Source organism: Solanum lycopersicum, chromosome 8 (genome assembly GCF_036512215.1).
Source record: "Solanum lycopersicum chromosome 8, SLM_r2.1".
In the NCBI taxonomy this organism is placed as follows: Eukaryota; Viridiplantae; Streptophyta; class Magnoliopsida; order Solanales; family Solanaceae; genus Solanum; species Solanum lycopersicum.
In genome coordinates this window covers 37,148,950-37,172,735 of record NC_090807.1, presented here as the reverse complement: position 1 = coordinate 37,172,735, position 23,786 = coordinate 37,148,950, and positions in this window count along the sequence as shown.

Sequence of the window (23,786 nt, the reverse complement as noted above, 5' to 3'; positions counted from 1 at the left end):
AACTACAACAGCCAACTCTAAGTCATTGGTTGTGTAATTCTTCTCATGAACTTTAAACTGTATGGAGGATATGTTATAACATTTCCATTCTGCATTAATAAGCATCCCAAACCAATTCTTGATGCATCACAGTATACCACAAAACATTGAGTACCCTCTTGTAAGGTCAAAATCGGAGAAGAAGTCAACCTCCTCTTCAACTTTTGAAAACTTTTCTCACAAATTTTTGGGCCATTGAAACTTAACTGTATTCTGAGTCAAATTTGTCAAGGGAGATGAGATAGATGAAAACCCCTCCACAGAGCTTCTATAGTAGCCATCCAAACCCAAGAAACTCCTAATATCGATAAGAGACGTGTGTCTAGGAAAACTCTAAATTGCTTCTATTTTTTTGTATCAACTCTAATCTCATCACCAGAAACTATGTGGCCCAAAAATGTCGCAGGCTTAAGCCAAAACTCACTCTTGGAGAACTTGGCATGCAACTCTTTTTGTCTCTAAGTCTGAATTACTATTCTGAAGTGAATAGGATGATATTCTTCATTCTTAAATATATTAGTATGTCATCAATGAAGGCAATAAAAAACATATCTAAATAAGGCTCGAATACTTTGTTCATAAGATCAATGAATGTTGTTGGTGCAATTGTCAACCTAAAGTACATAACCAAAAGCTCATAATGCCCATATCTGGTTCTAAAAGGTTGTCTTTGGAATACCACATTCTCTAACTCTTAGCTGATGGTAGCCAGATCTTAGATCAATTTTTGAGAAACAGGTGGCACCCTGAAGTTGGTCGAAAGGATAGAATCGAAAAGATCTTCTATCCTTGAAAGGGGATATTTTTGATAGTAACTTATTCAATTAGTAGTAGTCTATACACATCCTAAGACATCCATCTTTATTCCTTAAAAACAAGATCGGAGCGCCCCAAGGTGAGACACTTGGTCGAATAAAACCTTTAACTAACAAAACATTCAGCTACTGGTGCCATTGTACATGGCAGAATAGAGATAGAACGAGTATCAGGAATAATATATATGCCCAAGTCTATTTCTCTCTCATGAGGGACTTCAAGTAGATCATCATGAAAAACCTCTGGAAACTCTTTTACTATAGGAACTGAGTGAATGGAAGGTACCTCAGCACGTGAGTCATTAACTCAGACTAAGTGATAGATATATCCCTTTGAAACTAACTTTCTCTCCTTAAGGCACGAAATGAAACGACCCTTAGACACTACTGAACTACTACTCCACTGTATAACTGGATCATTAGGAATTTGATAATTGAACACTCGAGTTCTACAGTTTATTGATGCATAACATGCATAAAGTTAGTCCATACCTAGAATGACATCAAAATCTACAATGTCTAACTCTACTATATTAGCTATGGTGTTCTTGTGATTTATAGAAATAGGACAATCACGATAAAATCTTTCTGCTAGATGCGAAACACAAAAAGGTTCACAAAGTTTCTCAGGAAGAATCTCAAATTGGTTTGCAACATAAGGAGTCACATAATATAAACTTGGTTCTAGGTCTAACAAATCATAAACATCAAAATTAAAGACTTTGATCATGCCCGTGACAACATCTAGTGAGTTCTCTTTCTCTTGGCGCCTAGTGATTGCATAGAGGGGGTTTGCCCCTCCGCTAGTACCATAAGTGGACCTTTTAGGTGCTTCCCTATTTGGTGGATCAAATGATGAAGATTGGGCTCTGTTGCGTAGATTTCCACCTGCCTGTTCTTAGGAGAAACTGAAGATTGGGCACTATTGCCCGGATTTCCACCCTGCGTGTTCTTAGGACACTCTCTCACTAAGTGACTCTCTTGACCACACTTAAAGCAACCTGTCTGGACATCACGGCATTTACTTGGGTGGGGTCTACCACTTAGCATATGCAGGAGCCCAACTATCTCCTTGTGTCATGCTTCCTTGAGACTATGTGGCCTAGCTATGTAGTTTAGCAAATTCTGGTCATGATGCTCACCTCTGTTTCTAGGTGCAGGAGCAACTATCAAATAATGGTACAAGCCTCTTCTGTTTCTGGAACAGTGTTCGATTTGAACAACCCTTATGATGTCCACACTCATTGCCAGTCTTAGCCATCAATCGGGATATGTCTATGTCAGCGATCAGCATTGCAGCTCTGCCATCTTTTCTTGATGCACAATCCAAGCCAGCGATAAACAAGCTCATCCGGCTCCTCATATGCTTGACCATCTCCGGAGCATAGCGAGATAGTTGGGTGAATTTTAACCCATACTCATGAACACTCAAAGATTCCTATTTCAGAGTATGGAACCCTCGCATCTTTGCCTCTTTCAAATCTGAGGGTTAGAAACGCCCCAAGAAAGCCTCTTTGAAACAAGCAGTTAAGATTTGGTGCATTCTCATCTCTATCTACCTTCCACTAGTTGAACCAAGTCCTATCCATATTCTTCTGTTGGTATGAATCTAGATCGACTCTCTCAACACCAATAACATGCATCACATTGAATATTCTCTTCACCTCTTCCAAAAAGTTTTTTCGGATCCTCAGTAGTGCTCGAACCAGTGAAATTGGGAGGATTCATTCTCAGGAATTCACGAGTCCTCGAGGTGTCAGTATCTTCTTGTTGAGATCCTCTCTGTTGCCCGACTTGGTTAGTTACTAATTGGATTAGATATGGCTAGCCTCACAGAACTCGACATTGGTGATTTCTCCTTGACGTTTCACGTTCTGTGCATTAGGTACGCCTAGTTCCTCAACATTCTTTTTTCCTGGATGACCTCTTTCTGCTCTTCGTGGAGCATGATGATCTGAAACACACGCAAGCACAAATTATAGGGGAACTTTTTAGATATAAACTCTAACGCATGAAAAAGAATATGAAAGAAGTGAGGAATTCTTAAATGTTGTAGACTCATAATCATAGATGTGGAAGGCTTCACACCGATGACTAAGAATCTACAAAAATGACTTCATAGACTCCTTAGGACTCTTGAGCTTTGTGCTCTAATACCAAATTTTTTACACCTAAACCTACATCCTGGATGTGGCCGGCACCCAATGACCATTGCTGGTCTTGAGCGAACCCTTGGCCTTACTTACTTAACTAAGATGAAGACTCAACTCAATCATGAAACAACAAACATTCCTAAAGGAATTACTTAAAGTAAAACACCTTGGCAAAGATGGCACATAATTCTCCTAATAAAATAACTGAAATAAAAGAGACTCAACTAAACTAATTGACTATTTGTCTGTGAAGCCTCTAAAAATACTATGATGAATGTTGGGACAAACCCCACAACATTCTATAACAGAAAAGACTGAAAATCAAAAACAAAGATCCCCTAAAATGAAAGGAGGCTCACCACTAACTCTGAGTGCTCAAAATGGATCAATGAGGCGCTGGATGCTAGTTTTGTTTACTCACATATGCATCATAAGACCATGCAGGTCAACTGGCATTAGTACATTTAATGTATAAGCATGCGATTTGGAATGCTAAACAACAACTTAAGCTTGATAAGAACAGGATGAACTTAACCTGGCTCTGCTCAACTCATCAATACTCATCTGTAAAAGCAACTTAGTTTATTAAAGGAAATGCAATAACAAACTCAACTTTACTTATATATGAAAGTAATATAGCTCTCTGGGAGATTTTCTAACCGACAACCACTACTATGAGCCTAAGTGGTTATACATCGTCTTTCCCAAGCTGCCAAAATTCTCATATACTTTGTCGTTGCATAGAATTCCTTAAATTAGTCGATCCACTAGCTTAACTTACATGATCATCTAAAAAGTATGACCCGTTAATACCCATGATGGATACATGGTTTACATGAAGACTTGAGTTCATATGAACTTTCATCCCCACATCGGTGCTTAATACTACTCCAAAAATATATTTTTGATCATACATTTAAAATAACTTCCTTTCTTAGGATTGAGATAATTTTCTCAATACTTAAGTTTCAAAAAGCTCTCTTGGAATCAATATTCTCTTTTCTTGTTCAACACTCTTTAATCTTAGTTCCCTCTTAACTTAAATTTGAAAAATTTTATAAACTTTCAAGGGAATGCTTAGTTCCCTTATATATTTTAAGAAATGAACTCAAAACTTTACTTTTTGCTTGATTTGTAACTTTTACTCTTAGCGAATGTTTAGTTTCCTTATAACTTTTGAGAGTTTAACTCAACTCGTTACTCGTTACTCAACTTGTATCTTGAGCAAAACCAAGTTAAAATGTTTGTTTGAGACTCTTTAAAAACTTTAAGAACTCTCTTTGGCTTGGTTTTTAACTTAGACTTAACTCTCAAATTCTTTGACTTTGATCTTAACTTTCCTTGAATTGGATTATGGATTCAAGGTTCATGATATCATGTTTATGGATGATTTCATGATGTTTAGATGTACTCTAGAGTGTTGGAATAAACTAAGAAATGTAGGTATATCACTTAGGAACTAGTACGAAAAGATGGAAAAGGAATAGGATCTCCACGCGTCCTTGGCGCTCTAAGAGGCGCGGAGCGCCAGAGCCTGACGGACAAAATCTGCCTGAGGGGCTCTGGCTGGAGGGTGCGCTAGGTCCTATAGGATATAGCCTGTCTTAGGGGACTTTGGCAAGCGCGGTGCCCCAGGGTTTGTCAAATCAAAATTTAACTTTTCTTCTTCGTTTTTCATCTCTAAACCTGCTAAATTCCCATGGATCTTTCCCTAAACAGTTAGGATTACTAATAACCTCAATACCTAATATATTATACTTGAGAAACAACCCAAAAGCAGGAATCAAATCAACTAAAGGCATACTACAACGTAACCAACAAGAATTCAACCATTGTTCTTCTAGAACTTCCGTGCTCATCATTCAAACTATTCAAAATTTAGTGAACTAAACAAGTTGGTGTGTGGGTGAACAAACACAACGCAGAAAGATCTCAGATGCCTTGATATATATTACGCCAACGAATTTCACTCGAAGATCTTGGCATTCTTTGTGAATTTTTTATCTTTTCTCCTTTTTTCCTTCTTCTCTTTTTTCTTCTCCAAGACCTAAGATAAATAACCTTTCTATTCTGATTCTAACTTATTTTAACCCCAAATAAACCCTTAAAATGAATTAGGAAATAGATGGGTGAAAAGACAAGTTTGCCCTTACTAAAATCCAAAACTGGACTTTCCTTACTTCAACAGCCCAACTTCCAAAAGGCATATCTTCCTCATAAGATATCTAAATGTGAAAACACGGCGTCGTTGTAAAGGTCTTTCTAAGGTTTCCCAACCATATAAAAAATGACTGTTACTCATCCTAATCTAGAAGTTATGACCATTTGAACATGACCAAAAATCATTTTTTTAACTTACAAAATTTTCCAAATTTTCCTTTTTCTTTCCTAAAGTGATAAATTTTAGTTTCTTAGCTTATTCTTGGCTATTACGAGTTACGAGATGTTACAATTTAGAGGGACTATTAAAATGTTTTAATTTATTTTAACTTGAGACTTTGTATATGGTTCCAACATGTTGTTTTAATTAATTAGTTTTGTTCATTTTTATTCAATTCTAAGTCAAATTCAAATTATATTTATGACATTCAATATTTATTTTTTGGTAATGCATTTGGTTTATAAGACATTGATTGAGGGTAAGACGGTGAACTCAGGTTTCACCGCACCAAGTGGGTAAGACATCAAGTTAAAGCATTGGGGTACTATGATAATAAGAAGTTAGGTCCAAGTCACATTGATTTATGACCAAAGGTGTCTTTATATGTGTAATACATTGGGTTTAATTCTCAATGTACTATAGTGATGATATGGTATGACTAACATAAATTTATATAATTTTGACTAAAAGTCATGAAATATGCCAATTAATTTGCTCCATTCTTTAATGTGAATGTGGTAGCAATGCATAATATGTCTGAAAAAATGACAAGCGGTTGAATGTATGAATATGAGTGTGGTAAAACGTTAATGATCATCATTGTGGTAATGAAAAGGAAGAATATTATGAGTTCTTAAGATGGTTCTTCAAATGTGAAGGTAATTTTTTCCATTAAAGTTGTATGAAAGGTTATTGGATATATTGTTTCTTAAGATACATTGGGCACATTGTTGTTGGTGCAACCCAAATTTGAAAAGTTTTGTAAATCCTCCATCAAATAAAAGAATACAAAGTAATAATATATTTGGTACATTTGATCTCTTAAATTGATGTTAAGGTGAATCACATAAATTTGATAATTGTGAAAGTATGGCAATGAGTTTCTAATAAAAACATATGGTGCATGTTCAAATGGTTATGATCCATTTCTTAAAGAAAATGTGCCTTGTCTTCTTATGGATAAGAACATGTCTATGAATTGTTGGATAAATACCAAATATCACCTCTACGGGAGGTTTCAGATATTGAAAAGAAATATTTTGACATAAATGGTCATTTACTCATATAATTTAATTACTACACAAATATTGTGATATGTTAAATTATGAACTATTGGAGGACAAAAGAGAAATAGTTCTTTTCAAATAGTGTCTATGACCAAACAATTTGTCACTAGTTGTCAAGAAATAAGTCTTGCATGTGATAATTTTAATCGTGACAATAATTATAATTTTTTCCTCGAAGGAAATGATCACCATAAGAATGGGGTTGTGAAATTTGTGGTAGTACACAAAATTAGTTGAGAGTTCTGAAAGGTCTAATTAGTAATTATTCGGAGGAATAAAATTATTTATAATATTGAGGTTTTTGTGACCCACAAGAGAAACTTTTTAAGTTTCGAAAGAATTGAAAAGAAAAATACTACAAATTATGGGAAGATTTGACATCTATAAATACTACAACAAAAGTGGGTTATAAATATTTATGTATAAGATTACCCATTTTTCCCTCTTGTTTGTTGTATACAAATATAGGCATGATGATGTAATCACAAGCAAAAGTAAACTAAAAGTTTACTAGAATAAATATTTGTTGGCATAATCGGTAGGTCATTCCGATTCAAATGTGGTGCAATGAAATTGAGAACTCACGTGGCTATATTCAAGAATTCTCTTTTATAGCTTGTTTTCATGATAAAATAATCATTGTACCAGCAAATGTTGGATGTATCCCCTGAAATTATTTGGAACATATAAAAAGGAAAATATGGGTCTGTCACCTGCCGTGTGGACCGTTTACTATTATGATTTAATAGATGCATCTATGGTATGGTCACATGTGCATTTATATCAACTTACAAATTGGTTTTTGTAAGGTTGTTTGCTCGAATTACTGAATTAAAAGCACAGTTTCAAACTATTAATTCATGTTCATAATGTCGGTTGGCTTAGCAGATATTTTATGCCTCCAATTTTAGCTAGACCATTAATTATGAGAACATATCTCTCAAATAAAATTTGGTATTACATGTTTATTTAACATGTATGCATCAAGTCAACAAGGTTCTCCAAACACATTTGGTTCAAACTCAGGAATCAAATAATTTTCATCTAAAAAATTGATGTGTGCAGATATGATTTTACTACTCAACCATGCACAAAGATGAAACCCCAAATGAGGTTGAGGGTGAACATTAGATTTCCTAACATTAGGAGGAGATATGTGTAGAAGCTAAAAAAATATGTGTGGAGTGGATTATCTGGATTCTCATTTAAAAAATGTGAACTTGAAGTTCAAGATATAATTCATTTGCAAAATGTTGCAAGTAATTTGTCAGATGTATTTGATGATTAAATAATTTTAATTAGGCATAATACATAAATGTGTCATTTGACTTTGCCTCATTCCACATTTATGTCTTTCAACTTTGGATATGAACAAGTGGACACTTAAACTTGCATAACTTTAACTAGTAGACATATGAGTCCTACGTGGCACGATACACGTAGGACACCACGTAGGATAAAAAAATGAAAGATAGGATGTCATGTAGGACATATTTGTCTATTTGTTCAACTTTATACAAGTTTAAGTGTCTTCTTGTGCACTCCCAAAGTATAAGGGCATAAATGTGATTTAAAGCCAATTTAAAGGGAATATTTATGTTTTATGCTTTAATTAAGCTGCAAATGCTCCAGTATTTCTTGATGAACAGAGTCTATGGTACGCCAGAAGCATGATAGACCAATTGATTCCAAATGTAAAACTCCTTGAGGATGGAGAGGAGCAAATTATCAAAATGGTCATTGATAATAAGGTAAGTTCTTTGAAAGATCACTATGACATAACATTTCATAAAACCTTGGCAAAGGTTCAGCTAGCTAAAAGTGATGAAAAATGATGAGATCTCAATAAGTTATATGTATTGAAATTGATATCAAAATGACCGTCGATGGTATCTTGAATTTTTTACCAAACTAAGAAATTATATAAAGTAATTTACCAAAATAATATGTTTTTTAAAAATTTTACAAAACTATTATATATGTATTTCATGGTAACGTCTTATGGAATATTTCATTTTTAAAACCTGACGACATTAGCTTGATATACGTTACTGTGAGTAACGTTTACTCCTAAAATATTACTGTGAATAACGTTTTAGGTATAAAACGTTACTTTGAATAATGTTTTAGGATTAAAACATTACTAACAGTAACGTTTTAGTAGTAAAACGTTATTGTGAGTAACGTATATCAACCTAATGCGTCAGCTTTTAAAAAATGAAATATATCCTAAAATGTTACTGTGAAATACGTTTATACTAGTTTTATGAAATTTTTTAAAAATGTATTATTTTGATAAATTGCTTTATATAATGACTTAGTTTGATCAAAACCTCTGGTATCTCTGATATTAAGTAGCACATAATATTATAAATGGTTACGAGGATCTTAAATTCGAATATGCAACTAGTGTGGACAAATAAATGATTGACATTATTTAAGTATATTTTGTTTCACTTAGATTAGTATTTTTATTAATATTATAGTTCATGGATCAAAATATAATGTAAGTGTGGTACAAATGAATCATTGTGCGAAAGTATAACCGTATGTTTAAAGTGCAGTTTGTGCATCGGGGCATAAAAGATTTTTGCATAAATCCTGACATTATTAAACGGAGATATGTTCTCTAGTGGTGGATGCAATGAGACTTGTTTCAGTTTGGAAATATATGAAATACTTCAATATGTACAATCAATGATTATTATGCCTAACTAGACTGTTAAGGTTATATGAAAATCCTTGAAGGTTTGAAAAGGTCCTAAAGCAATTTCATTGAGTATGCAATGGTTTTGAGACTCTTTAACAGAGAAAAAGAATTATTTTGATCTTATGAAAATAATTTAAAATGACATGTATTAGTGCAATTGGTACACTTACAAATTGCTGGTTATGCTAATGCTAGAAGATTATTTGATATACACAACAAAAGTTATGTGAAGGGATTGTCATATTATCATTCAAGCTATGTCATGAAACTAACAAACCAAGAAACTCGACTCATAGAAGATGTGTGATTTTCTTTGAGAAGAAAAGACAAACTTCAATAAAATTTTAATGATCAACATCTGAGTCAGAAACTATTTGATTATATAGATGCAAAATATTTATTTGATCACAATAATATCTTGGCATTCAGAAGAATCAAATACTAGTAACCACTTCTTCAAATCATAAAATATAACATTGATTATGAAGTAAGTCGGGAGTGTGTTTGGTTAGAATCATCACTTATCATATTCAGAAAGAATGTGATTTTCCTTTGGAAAGGAATATTGTAGTCAAGATATATGAAAATGATATATAGTTCGATTGAAAGGAGGATATAATCAAAGGAGAATGACCAAAGCTTATTTCACCAAAATTCTTTGTCATACATGATTTTCAACATTCTGATACAGATGCTCAAAAGACTCGTTCAAGTGATAATCTTGTAAATTTATGTACTATCGATTGTCAACATCAATATTTGAGAAGTTGTGATTTAAGATTGGAATGCATCATATCAAATAAAGTTTTTTGTACACTTTTTCTTAACCATGGTTTTATCCCAATTGGATTTTCCTGCTAAGATTTTTAACGAGACAACATTGAAAGCGTATCAGAAGATACGTGTACTCTTTTTTATTTACTGGGATTTTTCCCACAGAATTTTTTCCTAGAAAGGTTTAAAGGAGACATTTTATCTATGGACATTCAAGGGGAGTGTTATAAAATAATAAAATGTGGATGTCCACTACACAAAGTCTACATAAGCTCCTCCATTATGAAGATAATCATAACCTCCAACTTTATAACCATTACTCTTGTAACATTTTACTTTCATAACCTCCATCATTATATTCATGTTGTCACGACCCAAATCCGGGCCGCGACTGGCACCCACACTTACCCTCCTATGTGAGCGAACCAACCCATCTAAACCTTAACATTTCAATGTAATATCAACATAAAGTAATGCGGAAGACTTAAACTCATTAATAAAATCAATAACTATTATTATCACCAAAATCTGGAAGTCATCATCACAAGAACATCTATAATCAAATTACTAAACTAAGAGTATTCTAAGAAGCTAAAAATACATAAGAAGCTAGTCCATGCCGGAAGTTCAAGGCATCAAGACTTGAAGAAGAAGATCCAGTCCAAGCTAGAAGCATTAGCTCACCCTGAATTTCCAATGTAGTAAGACTGGCTTGAGTTACTGTTGAGCCGAAGATGACGGCACGTTTGCTGCACTCCACAAATAAACAAGAAGAAAACAATAAAAGTAGGGGTCAGTACAAAACACGGGTACTGAGTAGATATCATCGGCCAACTCAAAATAGAAAACCGTATGTATTAAGCAATATCATAAAATCAACAAATATCTTTAGCATGAAGCATTTACAGTTACCATAACCCTTGGTTACAACACCAAGCACATCAATGAGGACTCACACCTCCTTCTCCCAAGTGGCTTCTTCAACCGATCGATTCTTCCATTGCACCTTGATGGATGCAATCTCTCTTAACCTCAACTTGCGAACTTCTTTATCTAGAATAGCAACAGGCTCCTCCTCATAAGACAAGTTCTCATCAAGCAAGACTGAATCCCAACGGATAATGTAGTTTCCATTCCCATGGTATCTTTTCAACATCGACACATGGAATACCGGATGTACTCCGGACAGCCCTGGAGGCAAGGCTAACTCATAAGCCACCTCCCCTACTCGCTTAAGTACATCAAATGGTCCAATGTACCTTGGACTTAGTTTACCCCTTTTTCCAAACCGCATCACCCCTTTCATTGGTGAAACTTTCAACAAGACTTGTTCACCCTCCATGAACTCTAAGTCTCTAACCTTTCGATCTGCATATTCTTTTTATCTACTTTGCGCCGCTAGAAGCTTTTCTTGAATAGACTTCACTTTTTCCATCGAATCCCTCAAGAGTTCAGTACCCCAAGGTCTAACCTCGAACGCATCAAACCAACCAATGGGAGACCTACATCTCCTACCATACAATGCTTCAAATGGAGCCATATCAATGCTTGAGTAATACTTATTATTGTATGAAAACTCCGCTAACGGTAGGAAGCTATCCCAATGGCCACCAAACTCTATCACACATGCACGAAGCATATCTTCCAACACTTGAATCGTTCTCTCAGACTGACCATCGGTCTGAGGATGGAATGCAGTACTAAGGTCCAACCTAGTACCCAATTCCGCATGCAATGTTTTCCAAAACTTAGAAGTAAACTGCGTACCTCTATCCGATATGATGGATAGTGGAACCCCATGAAATCGCACCACTTCCGAGATGTAAAGTTTGGCTAACTTCTCTGCATTGTAAGTCACCTTGACTGGAATGAAGTGATCAGACTTAGTTAACCTATCAACAATTACCCAAATAGAATCAAACTTTCCCAATGTCTTGGGAAGACCAACCACAAAGTCCATTGCAATTCTCTCCCACTTCCATTCAGGAATGGGCATTCTCTGAAGTGTTCCTCCGGTCCTCTGGTGTTCATACTTTACTTGTTGACAGTTTGGACACTTGGCAATAAAGTCAACAATATCACGCTTCATTCTACTCCACCAAAAGTGTTGCTTTAGGTCACGATACATCTTGGTTGCGCCCGGATGTATAGAATACCTTGAACTATGAGCCTCTGTCAGAATAGTGTTGATCAAACCATCGACGCGGGGTACACATACCCTTCCCTTGATCCTCAAAACACCTTCCTCATCAATTTGTGCTTCTTTAGCCTCTCCTCGCAATACCTTATCTTGAATTCTGCGCAGTTTCTCATCATCAGACTGTCTTCCCGTAATCTTGTCAAGAAAGGAAGATCTTGCCTTAACAGAAGCCAACAACCCTCCCTTCTCATTTACTTCTAATCTCATCAAGTCATTAGCTAGAGTTTGAACCTCTCTAGCCAGTGGGCATCTAGAAGCTTGCAAGTGAGCTAGACTTCCCATGCTTCCCGCCTTTCTACTTAAAGCATCCGCTACAACATTCGCCTTCCCCGGATGATACAAAATAGTGATGTCGTAGTCCTTCAGTAGTTCCATCCATCTCCTCTGTCTCAAGTTCAAATCCTTCTGAGTAAAGACATACTGAAGGCTACGATGATCCGTGTAGACCTCACACTTAACCCCATATAAATAGTGTCTCCATTGTTTTAATGCAAACACTACCGCAGCCAATTCCAAATCATGAGTTGGATAGTTACGTTCATGCACCTTTAATTGTCTTGAAGCATAAGCAATCACACTCTTCTCTTGCATTAGTACTGCGCCCAAACCAGAAGATTACCTGTGATGACAGCATCAGATGCCTCCGCTTCAGACCGCCCAGGGAAAGCGTAACAATGGGCCCTATCGTTTGTCTGTCCATTGCCCCTACCATGTTGTGATGTAGTGTCTCCAGTTTGCCCATCACCTCGGCCGTTTTGGTGACTACCATTTCCTTGACCACCACGTCCTCCAGAATAACGGCCTCTGCCATGACCACCTCTACCTCTAACATTTGAAGGTCTGTAACTCTGTTTTGGACAATATCTCTTAATATGTCCAATCTCCCCACATCCATAGCACTCTCTGGGTTCATGCATAGGTCTTTCAGAGAAGTGTTGACCGGTCGGAGGTGGACCCCCAACTACAGTCTGTAGTGACGACTGAATGGGTCGAACTGCGTAACCTCCGGAACCTTGTCCTCTAGAGTAAGAACCATTAAACTCACCTCCCTTTCGAAACCTTTTTGATGTCGATGTCGAGGTGAAGTCATCGGGCTTCACTCCTTCCACCTCTATCACGAAGTCTACCACTTCTTGGAAGGATTTTGCTGTAGCCGCTACCTGTAAGGCCGAAATCCGCAACTCTGATCTCAACGCCTTCACAAACCGGCGAATCCTCTCTTGTAGACTGAAACAAAGTTGCGTGGCATATCTGGATAGTGCACGGAACTTAGCCTCATATGCATTGACCGACATCCTGCCTTGCTTTAGGCTCAAGAACTCATCCCTTTTCCTATCCCTCAAAGTTCGGGGGATATACTTCTCCATAAACAAGCTAGAGAATGAGGCCCAAGTCATAGGTGGTGCCTCTGTTGGTTGACACTCAATATGTGACCGCCACCACATTTTGGCGTTCCCTTGAAACTGATAACTCACGAACTCAACACCAAACCGTTCTACTATACCCATCTTGTGTAGTAGCTCATGACAGTTAACCAGAAAATCGTAAGCATCCTCAGATTCCGCACCCTTGAAGGCTGGAGGTTTCAATTTCAAGAACTTACTGAAAAGTTCATGCTGATCATTTTTCATTATAGGCCCAGTAGTCAGACGTGGAAACGTGCCTATTTCCAATGGAACATCCATGCGGGGAGCCATAGTAGCCGCATGTTGTACCTCCGGAGCCTGAGGTGCTGGTGCAGAAAACACTGGGGGTGTCTGGCCCTGATCAGATAACCCGCTAAGATAAGCCAGAACTTGATTGATCATCTCTGGGGTAGGTTGGGGTGGCATTTCCTCATTCTGCACTTGTTCATTTTCCCCATCCTCCCCTTCTCTTATTACCTCCTCAGCCGGTAGAGGAGTCACTGCCCTAGTATCAGATGGACTAGGTGTTCGTCCTCTTCCCCTAGAGGACGTCCTCCCACGACCTCTACCACGGCCCCTTGCCGCTGTTCTTCCTCGAGCCACAGCCCCAGTGGCTGGCTCAGTTGATTCTTGTCTGGCCGGTGTTAGTGTTGGCGTAGTCGTTGCTCTAGTTCTAACCATCTGCGAAAGAGAGTGAAGATAGTCAGATACCAATTCGTATCGCCTAGATACCAATTGGACTCAAGTAGTAGCACGAAAGAAAGAATGAAAGAGTGAAATTTTCCTAAAGTCTTATAGCCTCTCAAGGAAAAGTAAAGGTGTCCCCCTACCGTTCCTTAAGACTCTACTAGACCTGTTCTTGTGTGATGAGACCAACGAACCTAATGCTTTGATACCAAGTTTGTCACGACCCAAATCCGGGCCGCGACTGGCACCCACACTTACCCTCCTATGTGAGCGAACCAACCCATCTAAACCTTAACATTTCAATGTAATATCAACATAAAGTAATGCGGAAGACTTAAACTCATTAATAAAATCAATAACTATTATTATCCCCAAAATCTGGAAGTCATCATCACAAGAACATCTATAATCAAATTACTAAACTAAGAGTATTCTAAGAAGCTAAAAATACATAAGAAGCTAGTCCATGCCGGAAGTTCAAGGCATCAAGACTTGAAGAAGAAGATCCAGTCCAAGCTAGAAGCATTAGCTCACCCTGAATTTCCGATGTAGTAAGACTGGCTTGAGTTACTGTTGAGCCGAAGATGACGGCACGTTTGCTGCACTCCACAAATAAACAAGAAGAAAACAATAAAAGTAGGGGTCAGTACAAAACACGGGTACTGAGTAGATATCATCGGCCAACTCAAAATAGAAAATCGTATGTATTAAGCAATATCATAAAATCAACTAATATCCTTAGCATGCAGCATTTACAGTTACCATAACCCTTGGTTACAACACCAAGCACATCAATGAGGACTCACACCTCCTCATCATACTCATTGGGAATTTAGTTCATTAGATTGGATATATTAACATATTTCAAGATTCATTATCTTTATTCCCCTCGTGTCGGTACGTGACACTCCGCTCCTCAATATACTATCCTGGTGTCGGAACGTGACACTCCGATCCTCATTCTATCCTGGTACCGGAACGTGGCACCCAATCCATATTCTATCCTGGTGTCGGAACGTGACACTCCGATCCTAATATACTATCCTGGTACCAGAACGTGGCACCCGATCCATATTCTATCCTGGTGTCGGAACGTGACACCCGATCCATATTCTATCCTGGTACCGGAACGTGGCACCCGATCCATATTCTATCCTGGTGTCGGAACGTGACACCCGATCCATATTCTATCCTGGTACCGGAACGTGGCACCCGATCCATATTCTATCCTGGTGTCGGAATGTGACACCCGATCCATATTCTATCCTGGTACCGGAACGTGGCACCCGATCCCCTAATCTCACCACTTTCGTTCATCAAGCCTTCTTTTATACCAAGGCATCATCATTAACAAAGTAGATTAGGGTTTCTTTTCAAGATTTGGGATTCAATGGCTTCATCATGCTTATTTATTCACAATTACATAATCACATCATTCATGCAAGCATACAATTAAGCATATAGAAGGTTTACAATACTACTAACACATATCATTCGCTATTAAGAGTTTACTACGAATAGCATGAAAACCATAACCTACCTCCACCGAAGAATTGAAATCAAGCAAGTTAATCATCAAAGCTTGGTGCTTTCCTCTTCTCTCGATCGTTTCTCTCTCTCCCTTCTTGTTCTTTCTGTTTTCTTATTCAAACCCTCTTTCTTTTACCCAAATTAGTATATAATTAAGAATAAAAGATGGCAATAATACCCCACTAATTAACTTAAGGTTACCTCTTTTAACCCCCAAGAATTTGAGTTATTAATATAAACCCACGAAATATATAATTATAGCAGGAATAGTCCAAAACGCCCCTTTAAAACTTCACCAGAAATCCGACTCCAACTGGGATTACGCAAGCTGTGACGGCCCGTCGCGCCTGCGACGGTCCGTCCTGCTGCCCGTCACAAAGTTCAGAGACTCAATTTCTCTGAAGAATCTGTGATGGTCCGTCACACCTGTGACGGTCCGTCCTGCCATTCCGTTACGAAGTTCAGAGAGTCGATTTCAGTACCCAATTTTTAGTTTTTCTAAGTGTTTTGAAACGAGACCCTGCGACGGTCCGTCGTGCCCTTGACGGTCCATCGTGGGGTCCGTCGCTTCGGCCAGTTTTTCCAGAATTGAAGTCTGTTGCTCAAAACGACTAAACAGGTCGTTACACATGTTAATGTCGTGTTTATGACTAACATTTTATATGTCTCTATGTCATATTATAAATAGAGACATAAGGGTTTATATTGTATACACTTGAAGATTTGGTGAATATTTTGAAGAGGTGCAATAATAAGAGAAGTTCTTATCTTTTGTCTTCATATTTTTATTGCTTTCATCTTCTATATTTGTTGTCCTATTTTACATTAATTTTACAACAATCTTCTTATTTTTATTTATTTATTTATTTGTATTAAAATGTCACGACCCAAAATCGAGCCGCGACTGGCACCCACACTTACCCTCCTATGTGAGCGAACCAACCAATCTAAACCTTAACATTTCAATGTAATATCAAACATAACATAATGCGGAAGACTTAAACTCATTAATAAAAACCAATTCAATAACTATTATTTCCCCAAAATCTGGAAGTCATCATCACACGAACATCTACTTCAAATTACTAAATCTAAGAGTTTCTAAGAAGCTAAAAATACATAAAAGCTAGTCCATGCCGGAACTTCAAAGCATCAATACATGAAGAGGAAGATCCAGTCAAAGCTAGAAGCATTAGCTCACCCTGATATCCGGAGTAATGAAGACTGGCTAGAGTTACTGTTGAGTCGAAGATGACGGCACGTTTGCTGCACTCCACAAATAACCAAGAAGAAAACATAAAAGTAGGGGTCAGTACAAAACACAGGTACTGAGTAGATATCATCGGCCAACTCAAAATAGAAATCAATATATACCAAGTAATATCATAAAATCAACTATGATACTCAACATGTAGCAACAGCAAGTACTATATCATTAAAAATTACCGTCAAGTTCACACATGAGGACTCAAGCCTCAATACCATACTCATTTGGGAATTATGTTCATTAGATTGAGTATATTAACATCTTTCAAGATTCATTATCTTTATTTCTCTTGTGTCGGTACGTGACACTGCGCTCCCTCATATTCATTAATCCTCTCGTGTCGGTACGTGACACTCCGATCCCCTACTACTATGTGTCGGTTCGTGACACCCGATCCCCTAAATCTACGTGTCGGTTCGTGACACCCGATCCCCTAAATCTACGTGTCGGTTCGTGACACCTGATCCCCTAAATCTATGTGTCGGTTCATGACACCCAATCCCCTAATTCTACGTGTCGGTTCCTGACACCCGATCCCCTAATTCTACATGTCGGTTCGTGACACCCGATCCCCTAATCTCATTCTATCAATTCATCAAGCCTTCTCTTATACCAAGGCATCATCAATCTCATTACTTTAGTTCATCAAGCCTTCTCTTATACCAAGGCATCATCAATCTCATTACTTTAGTTCATCAAGCTTTCTTTTATACCAAGGCATCATCATTAACAAGAGATTAGGTTTTTTATCAAGATTTGGGATTCAATAGCTTCATCATGCTTATTTCATCACAATTATATAATCACATTCATGCAAGCATACAATTAAGCATATAGCAGGGTTTACAACACTACCAATACATATCATTCGCTATTAAGAGTTTACTACGAATAGCATAAAAACCATAACCTACCTCCACCGAAGATTCGTGATCAAGCAAGAAATTTCCCAAGCATTTTCGTTTTCCTCTTCTCGTTCGATCCTCTCTCTCTCTCTCTTTGTTCTTTCTATTTTCTTTATTCAAACCCTTTTTCTTTTACCCTAATTAGCATATAATTAAGAATAAAAGATGGCAATAATAACCCACTAATTTACTCAAGGTTACCTCTTTTAACCCCCAAGTAATTAGACTTATTAACATTAACCCACTAACTTTATAATTAAAGCCGGAATAGTCAAAAACGTCCCTTAAAACCTTAAAGAAATCCGACTCCGCCTGGGATTATGCAGCCTGTGACAGCCCGTCGTGCCTGCGACGGTCCGTCCTGCAGGTCGTCGCAAGATTCAGAGACTCAATTTCCATCAAAGAGTCTGTGACGGTCCGTCACACATGTGACGGTCCGTCCTGCCATTTCGTTACGAAGTTCAGAGAGTCGATTTTCAGTACCCAATTTCAGATTTTCTAAGTGTTTTGAAATGAGACCCTGCGACGGTCCGTCGTGCCCATGACGGTCCGTCGTGGGATCCGTAGCCTCAGCCTGTTTTTTCAGAAATAAAATCTGCTGCTCAAAACGACTAAACAGGTCGTTACAGAAAAGTTCTTAAGTTTTTATTTCCTCTTTTTTAAAAAACAAAATAAAATAATAATTCTATTAAATATTTAACATTTGATGTTTGAAATATTAATACTACTAATTAGGAGTATATAGGTTTCTGTATAGTGCTTTAGTGAGTCTTTACTATTGAAAATGTCTATTGATTATAGTGCTTTAAGATAATGTGTTATTGTAAAATTTATTTATTAAAATTTATTTCTGTAAATGATAATAATTATAACAATTATTATTATTATTATTATTATCAAAAATGTGTTTCATAAGTTACCAAAAGAATATCTATTTATTTGCATTCTCTACTTAAATATCATGCATGTCTTCTCAACGTTCTTCTATTTAATTTTTCATGATTAATCAATCAATAAAAAGCAATTCTCTATGGAGTTGTTTAAAAAATAAGCTCATTGCTTAAAAGAATTAATTGGAGAGCACAACCTAGGATGGAAAAAAGTTATACAATATTACTAATTTTTCTAAAGAGAAAAATACCACAAATATTACCAAATCATGTAACATTATACGTTAATGAACTTACATATGAATTACTTTTTATACAATTACACCATTCTAAACTAATCCATTACACTTATTGATTTACTATATTTGCAAGACATATCTTTCATAATAAATACTAACAATACAAATCCCCAACTTTCCTCCAATTATTTATATAATCTTCACACTTACCTTTACAAAAACATTTAACAAACTCAAAAAAATTAATTCATAATTTAAACAATTAAATGGAAAGCACAATCAACAAATAAAAAAAGTGGTATAAATAACACAAACAAAATTTAAAACATCAAGACACACCATTTATCTTCCTAGCCACTATCTGCTCATAGTGATTAATTAACTAGGTGAAGTCATCTCATCTTTTTGGCCAATAATCTCAATCTTTTTTATAATTTTATAAAATAGTATTTAATGTCTTATATATAGCTTTCAGAATTTTTTTACTTATATTTGAAATTAAATTATTTATTGAATGGAAAAGGTTTTCCTTTTTTACGGCATTTGGTAAATGGATTAAATTTTATTTACATATAAATCATATTTTTTATTACTTGAATTATATTGTAAGAACTTGACAAGAAATTCAAGTAATGCACGATTTATATCAAAAAGTTAGTGTGAAATCACTAAAGTCACTTTTAATTTTCTTTAATGTACTCCCTCCGTCCATTATCGTTTGTCATGGTTTCTATTTTTAAAATCATATTATAAGAACTTTGACTAATATTTTAAAAGGTATTTTTTCATCATATTGATATGCAAAAAAATGCAATTTATAGTACTTTTCATATAGTTTTTGAATATCTAAACTTTTTGTTTAAAATATCGAATTAATGTAATCTAATTTGACTTTAAAAATTAGTCAAATTGATTTTCGAAACTTAACATGAGAAATAAAAGTGGACAGAGGAAGTAAAACTTAATGATCTTTATTTTCATTACTCTTATGAATTTCTATGATATAACCTCTAAATAATCAATAGTCATATTCATGATAATATTTGATATCATGTATTGTAGTCCTATAAATAGAGACATTGTAAAATTTAATCGAAATGAGCACATTAACATTTCAAGCTGTCATGTTTTCAGTTTTATAATATTTGATGCTTTGATTTGACTTGAAAGAATAAAATGAAAGCTATCAAATGATAATTGCAGCTTGTGAAAGTGAATATTATTGACAAGATCTTCGAAAATTGTGTACTAGTAAATGTAACTGTGTTTTGCACGGTTATCATGCAAAATAATGTTGATGCATTTATTTAATTAAATTGCATTGATAAAATAAAATTACATTGTTATTTATACATATTCATATGTACTTTTGATATCACTTCAATAATAACTTTGGGTAAATACATCACTAAATGTGCCTATAGTCACCTCTACCTTTTATGATCATAGTTAAAGATTTTGAAAAAAAAAAATCAATTACACGTTGTACAATATCAATGTAGTATCATTTATACTTCTAAAAAAATATATTAAAGGTGTTTATAATAGAGATATTTAAAACTCTATTTAAGGTGTTTGGAAGTAGGGGTGCTTATGATTTGATTTGTATTGGTTATTGAATAAAATCAAAATCAAACTAATTTAATGAATTTTTGAATTTTTAAAACAAACAAAACGAAAGGAAAAAAAATATAACCATCAATTTTGTTCTCTTTTTTTTTTGGGTGGGTGGGTGGGGGTGGAGGGTCCTTTTTTTTTTTAACGTAATAAATTTTTTCAGGACATACATATTTTGATGGACACACACCTAGTACATGAACACTCTACAAGAAAATTATTGTGAATTTAACTAAACAATGATAGAGTTATTATTACACGAACAAAGTGATTCAATTAAGAGAAAGTATTATTACAAATTCAAGTTCAAGTACATCAAAATATATTATAAAAATTACTAAAAACTGTTTACAAATATTAATTATTACAAAATAATATGCAACTAATCAAAAATCAGCCTAAAGTTTATTAAGAAAGTATTTTCAACAAACTCATTTAGCTGTACAAGATTATATTAAAGAGGAAACACTCTAGTAATTTATTTTTTACTATTATTGGACGTGATTAGTATGGACGAAATATGGAAAAGAAATGAGGTATGTGTATGGTATTATGGTAAAATTTTTCGTACAAAAAATTTCATTTTTTTTTGTTTGGTTAGTTTAAAAAAAATTTAAATTTTTTAATGTTTGGTTTGTTTAAATTTTTTTGAAAAATATTTGTAATTATTTTTCTTAAGTTTAAACTTTTTGAAAAATAAATTTGGATATAGATTTTGTACTCCTAACAATTTGGAGTGAGTTTACGGAGAGAAAATAGGAGTGGAAAAAGGAGTGGTGAACATGAATTTGGCTGGTGACTTATGTATCGGATAGTTTTTGAATTATGAGAGAGAAATAATTTAAGTAATATTTTAAAAATGGAGGAAAAAATAGAGAATAAAAAAATTAAACTTGTATATATAAATAACTTATCCAAAAAATTAAACTAACAAAACATTAAAAATTTAAAAAAAATTATGAATTTTCTTTTACCATAATATCAGACACAAACCTCATTCCTTTTTCATATTTTTCCATGCTAATCACGTCCAATAATAGTAAAAATGAATTAAAAGGAGTATTTCCTCTTTAATATAATCTTGTACAACTCAATGAGTTTGTTGAAAATATTTCCTTAATAAACTATACGCTGGTTTTTATTTGTTGCATATTATTTTGTAATAATCAACATAATATTTGTAAATTTCTCATAATTTGATTTGGTTGTGGACTCTAACAACTAATCATTCATTGAAACTGATTAGGATTGTTGTGTTATTATTAATGCTTCTATTGTCTAATCAAAATATTAGTTTCAATTTCACAAAATTTTCATATAGTCTAATATTTTCATCTTTTTTTTGTTGTGGATGTTTTTCTTAGTTAAATTTTTTTAATGGATTGTAGTTGTTCATATATCTAATTGATAACTCAATTCTTATTCATTGTGATATATTTATCGATACACTTTATTTCAGCTTACATACATCCTTCTCTCACAACTTTATTGTAGCATATACATTATTATCAACTACAAAATGACAAATTATGTAACTTATACATATCTTTCAAGGCAAACAATAAAAGACTTATCAATTTAGACGAGATACATAAATAGTAATGTATCATGCACTAATTTTTTTCAGATATGATACATATTTACGAATTTATACTAAATGCATCAACTATAGCAACTACCACACAATAATGTATCGATCTCGATTCTAACATCTTATGGGCAATAATTAGTTATTTAATGTATCTAGTATAAATACAATATTTAACAATAAACAAAATATATAAATAGTAAAATGCTAAGTAGCAAAGGCATTCATGATGTACCTTCTCAATTTTTTCGATAAATTTAGATCAAAATTGAAAGGATTTTTCAATAAACTAGGGTAAGAATTTTGAAATTCAAAAATTTCAACAATTTTTAATTAAAATTGAAGGGATCTTGTTGAACTAGGAGAAGAAAGAATCTTAAATCTTAGATTTTTTGATAATCTTGAATTAAAATTGAAAGGATCTTCGATGAACTTGAAGATACAAAAGGATATTATTTAACCAACAACAAGTTCATCACTTTTGTATCCTTCATAACTAACCTCGCTTACCCAAAATTTCGATGAATTTTTTCGAACCAAGTCTGAAAGGTTTCTTCTATGAACGGGAACAATTTTAAATTTTGAATTTCTTCGTTGTATTAGGATTTGCCTATATATGATTAAGAGTAAGAAGAAACATAAGCATAATTTATGGATTTAATTAATTTTTAGATTTCATTCCCTTTTAAGCGCAATATAAAAACTTTTCTTGTATTAGAAATTAATGTATCTAGATGGTAATTTATGTATCCGGAAGGTACAAATTTTAAGAGATTATTGTAATTGGAAAAAAAAATAGGGATATAATGTAGTTTACTCTTTACACTATGTGATTTAGGTAAGTTGTACAAAAATTCAAGTGATATGCTTGAGAATATGATAAAATTAATGACTTAAATTAATTAAAATTTAACATTTTTTTTTATTCTTACACCTACAACCCCTTTTTTTTTATTCTTACACCTACAACCCCTCTCCCCAACTCCCGCGCCACCCCGCACTGGCTACCTCTGTCAATTTTTTAAAAAAAATTAAAATTATTTTTAAAAAGTATTTTAATTTTTTTGAAGAATCATTTTTTATACTAAAATGTAAAATTATTTTTGAAAAAAGTTTTCCTAGGTCGAAAAATTGGGTCAGATTCCAAGTCAAATTTCTGGGTCGAATTTTGGAATGATGTTCGAGCTTTTATCCTAGTTTGAATATCGCGGTCGGGTTTTAAGTCAATAAGCGGGATCGATTTTTGAATCACAAATAAATTCATTTTTCATTAATTTAATAGAGAAAGATTGAAAATTTATTTTCTATAGGTCAATTGTGAAACATGCAAGAACTTGTATTATTTTTTATTGAACCATTTTTATTTTCAATCTTTAATATTTTAGTAGCTTTAAAAAAATTATATGAACAAATAATGCTCTTATCATTCTTATAATATGTAAAAAATTAAAATTAAATCTAAACCCACATACAATCACATATAACCACCCGACCTCACATTAATTTTATAAAACCCACT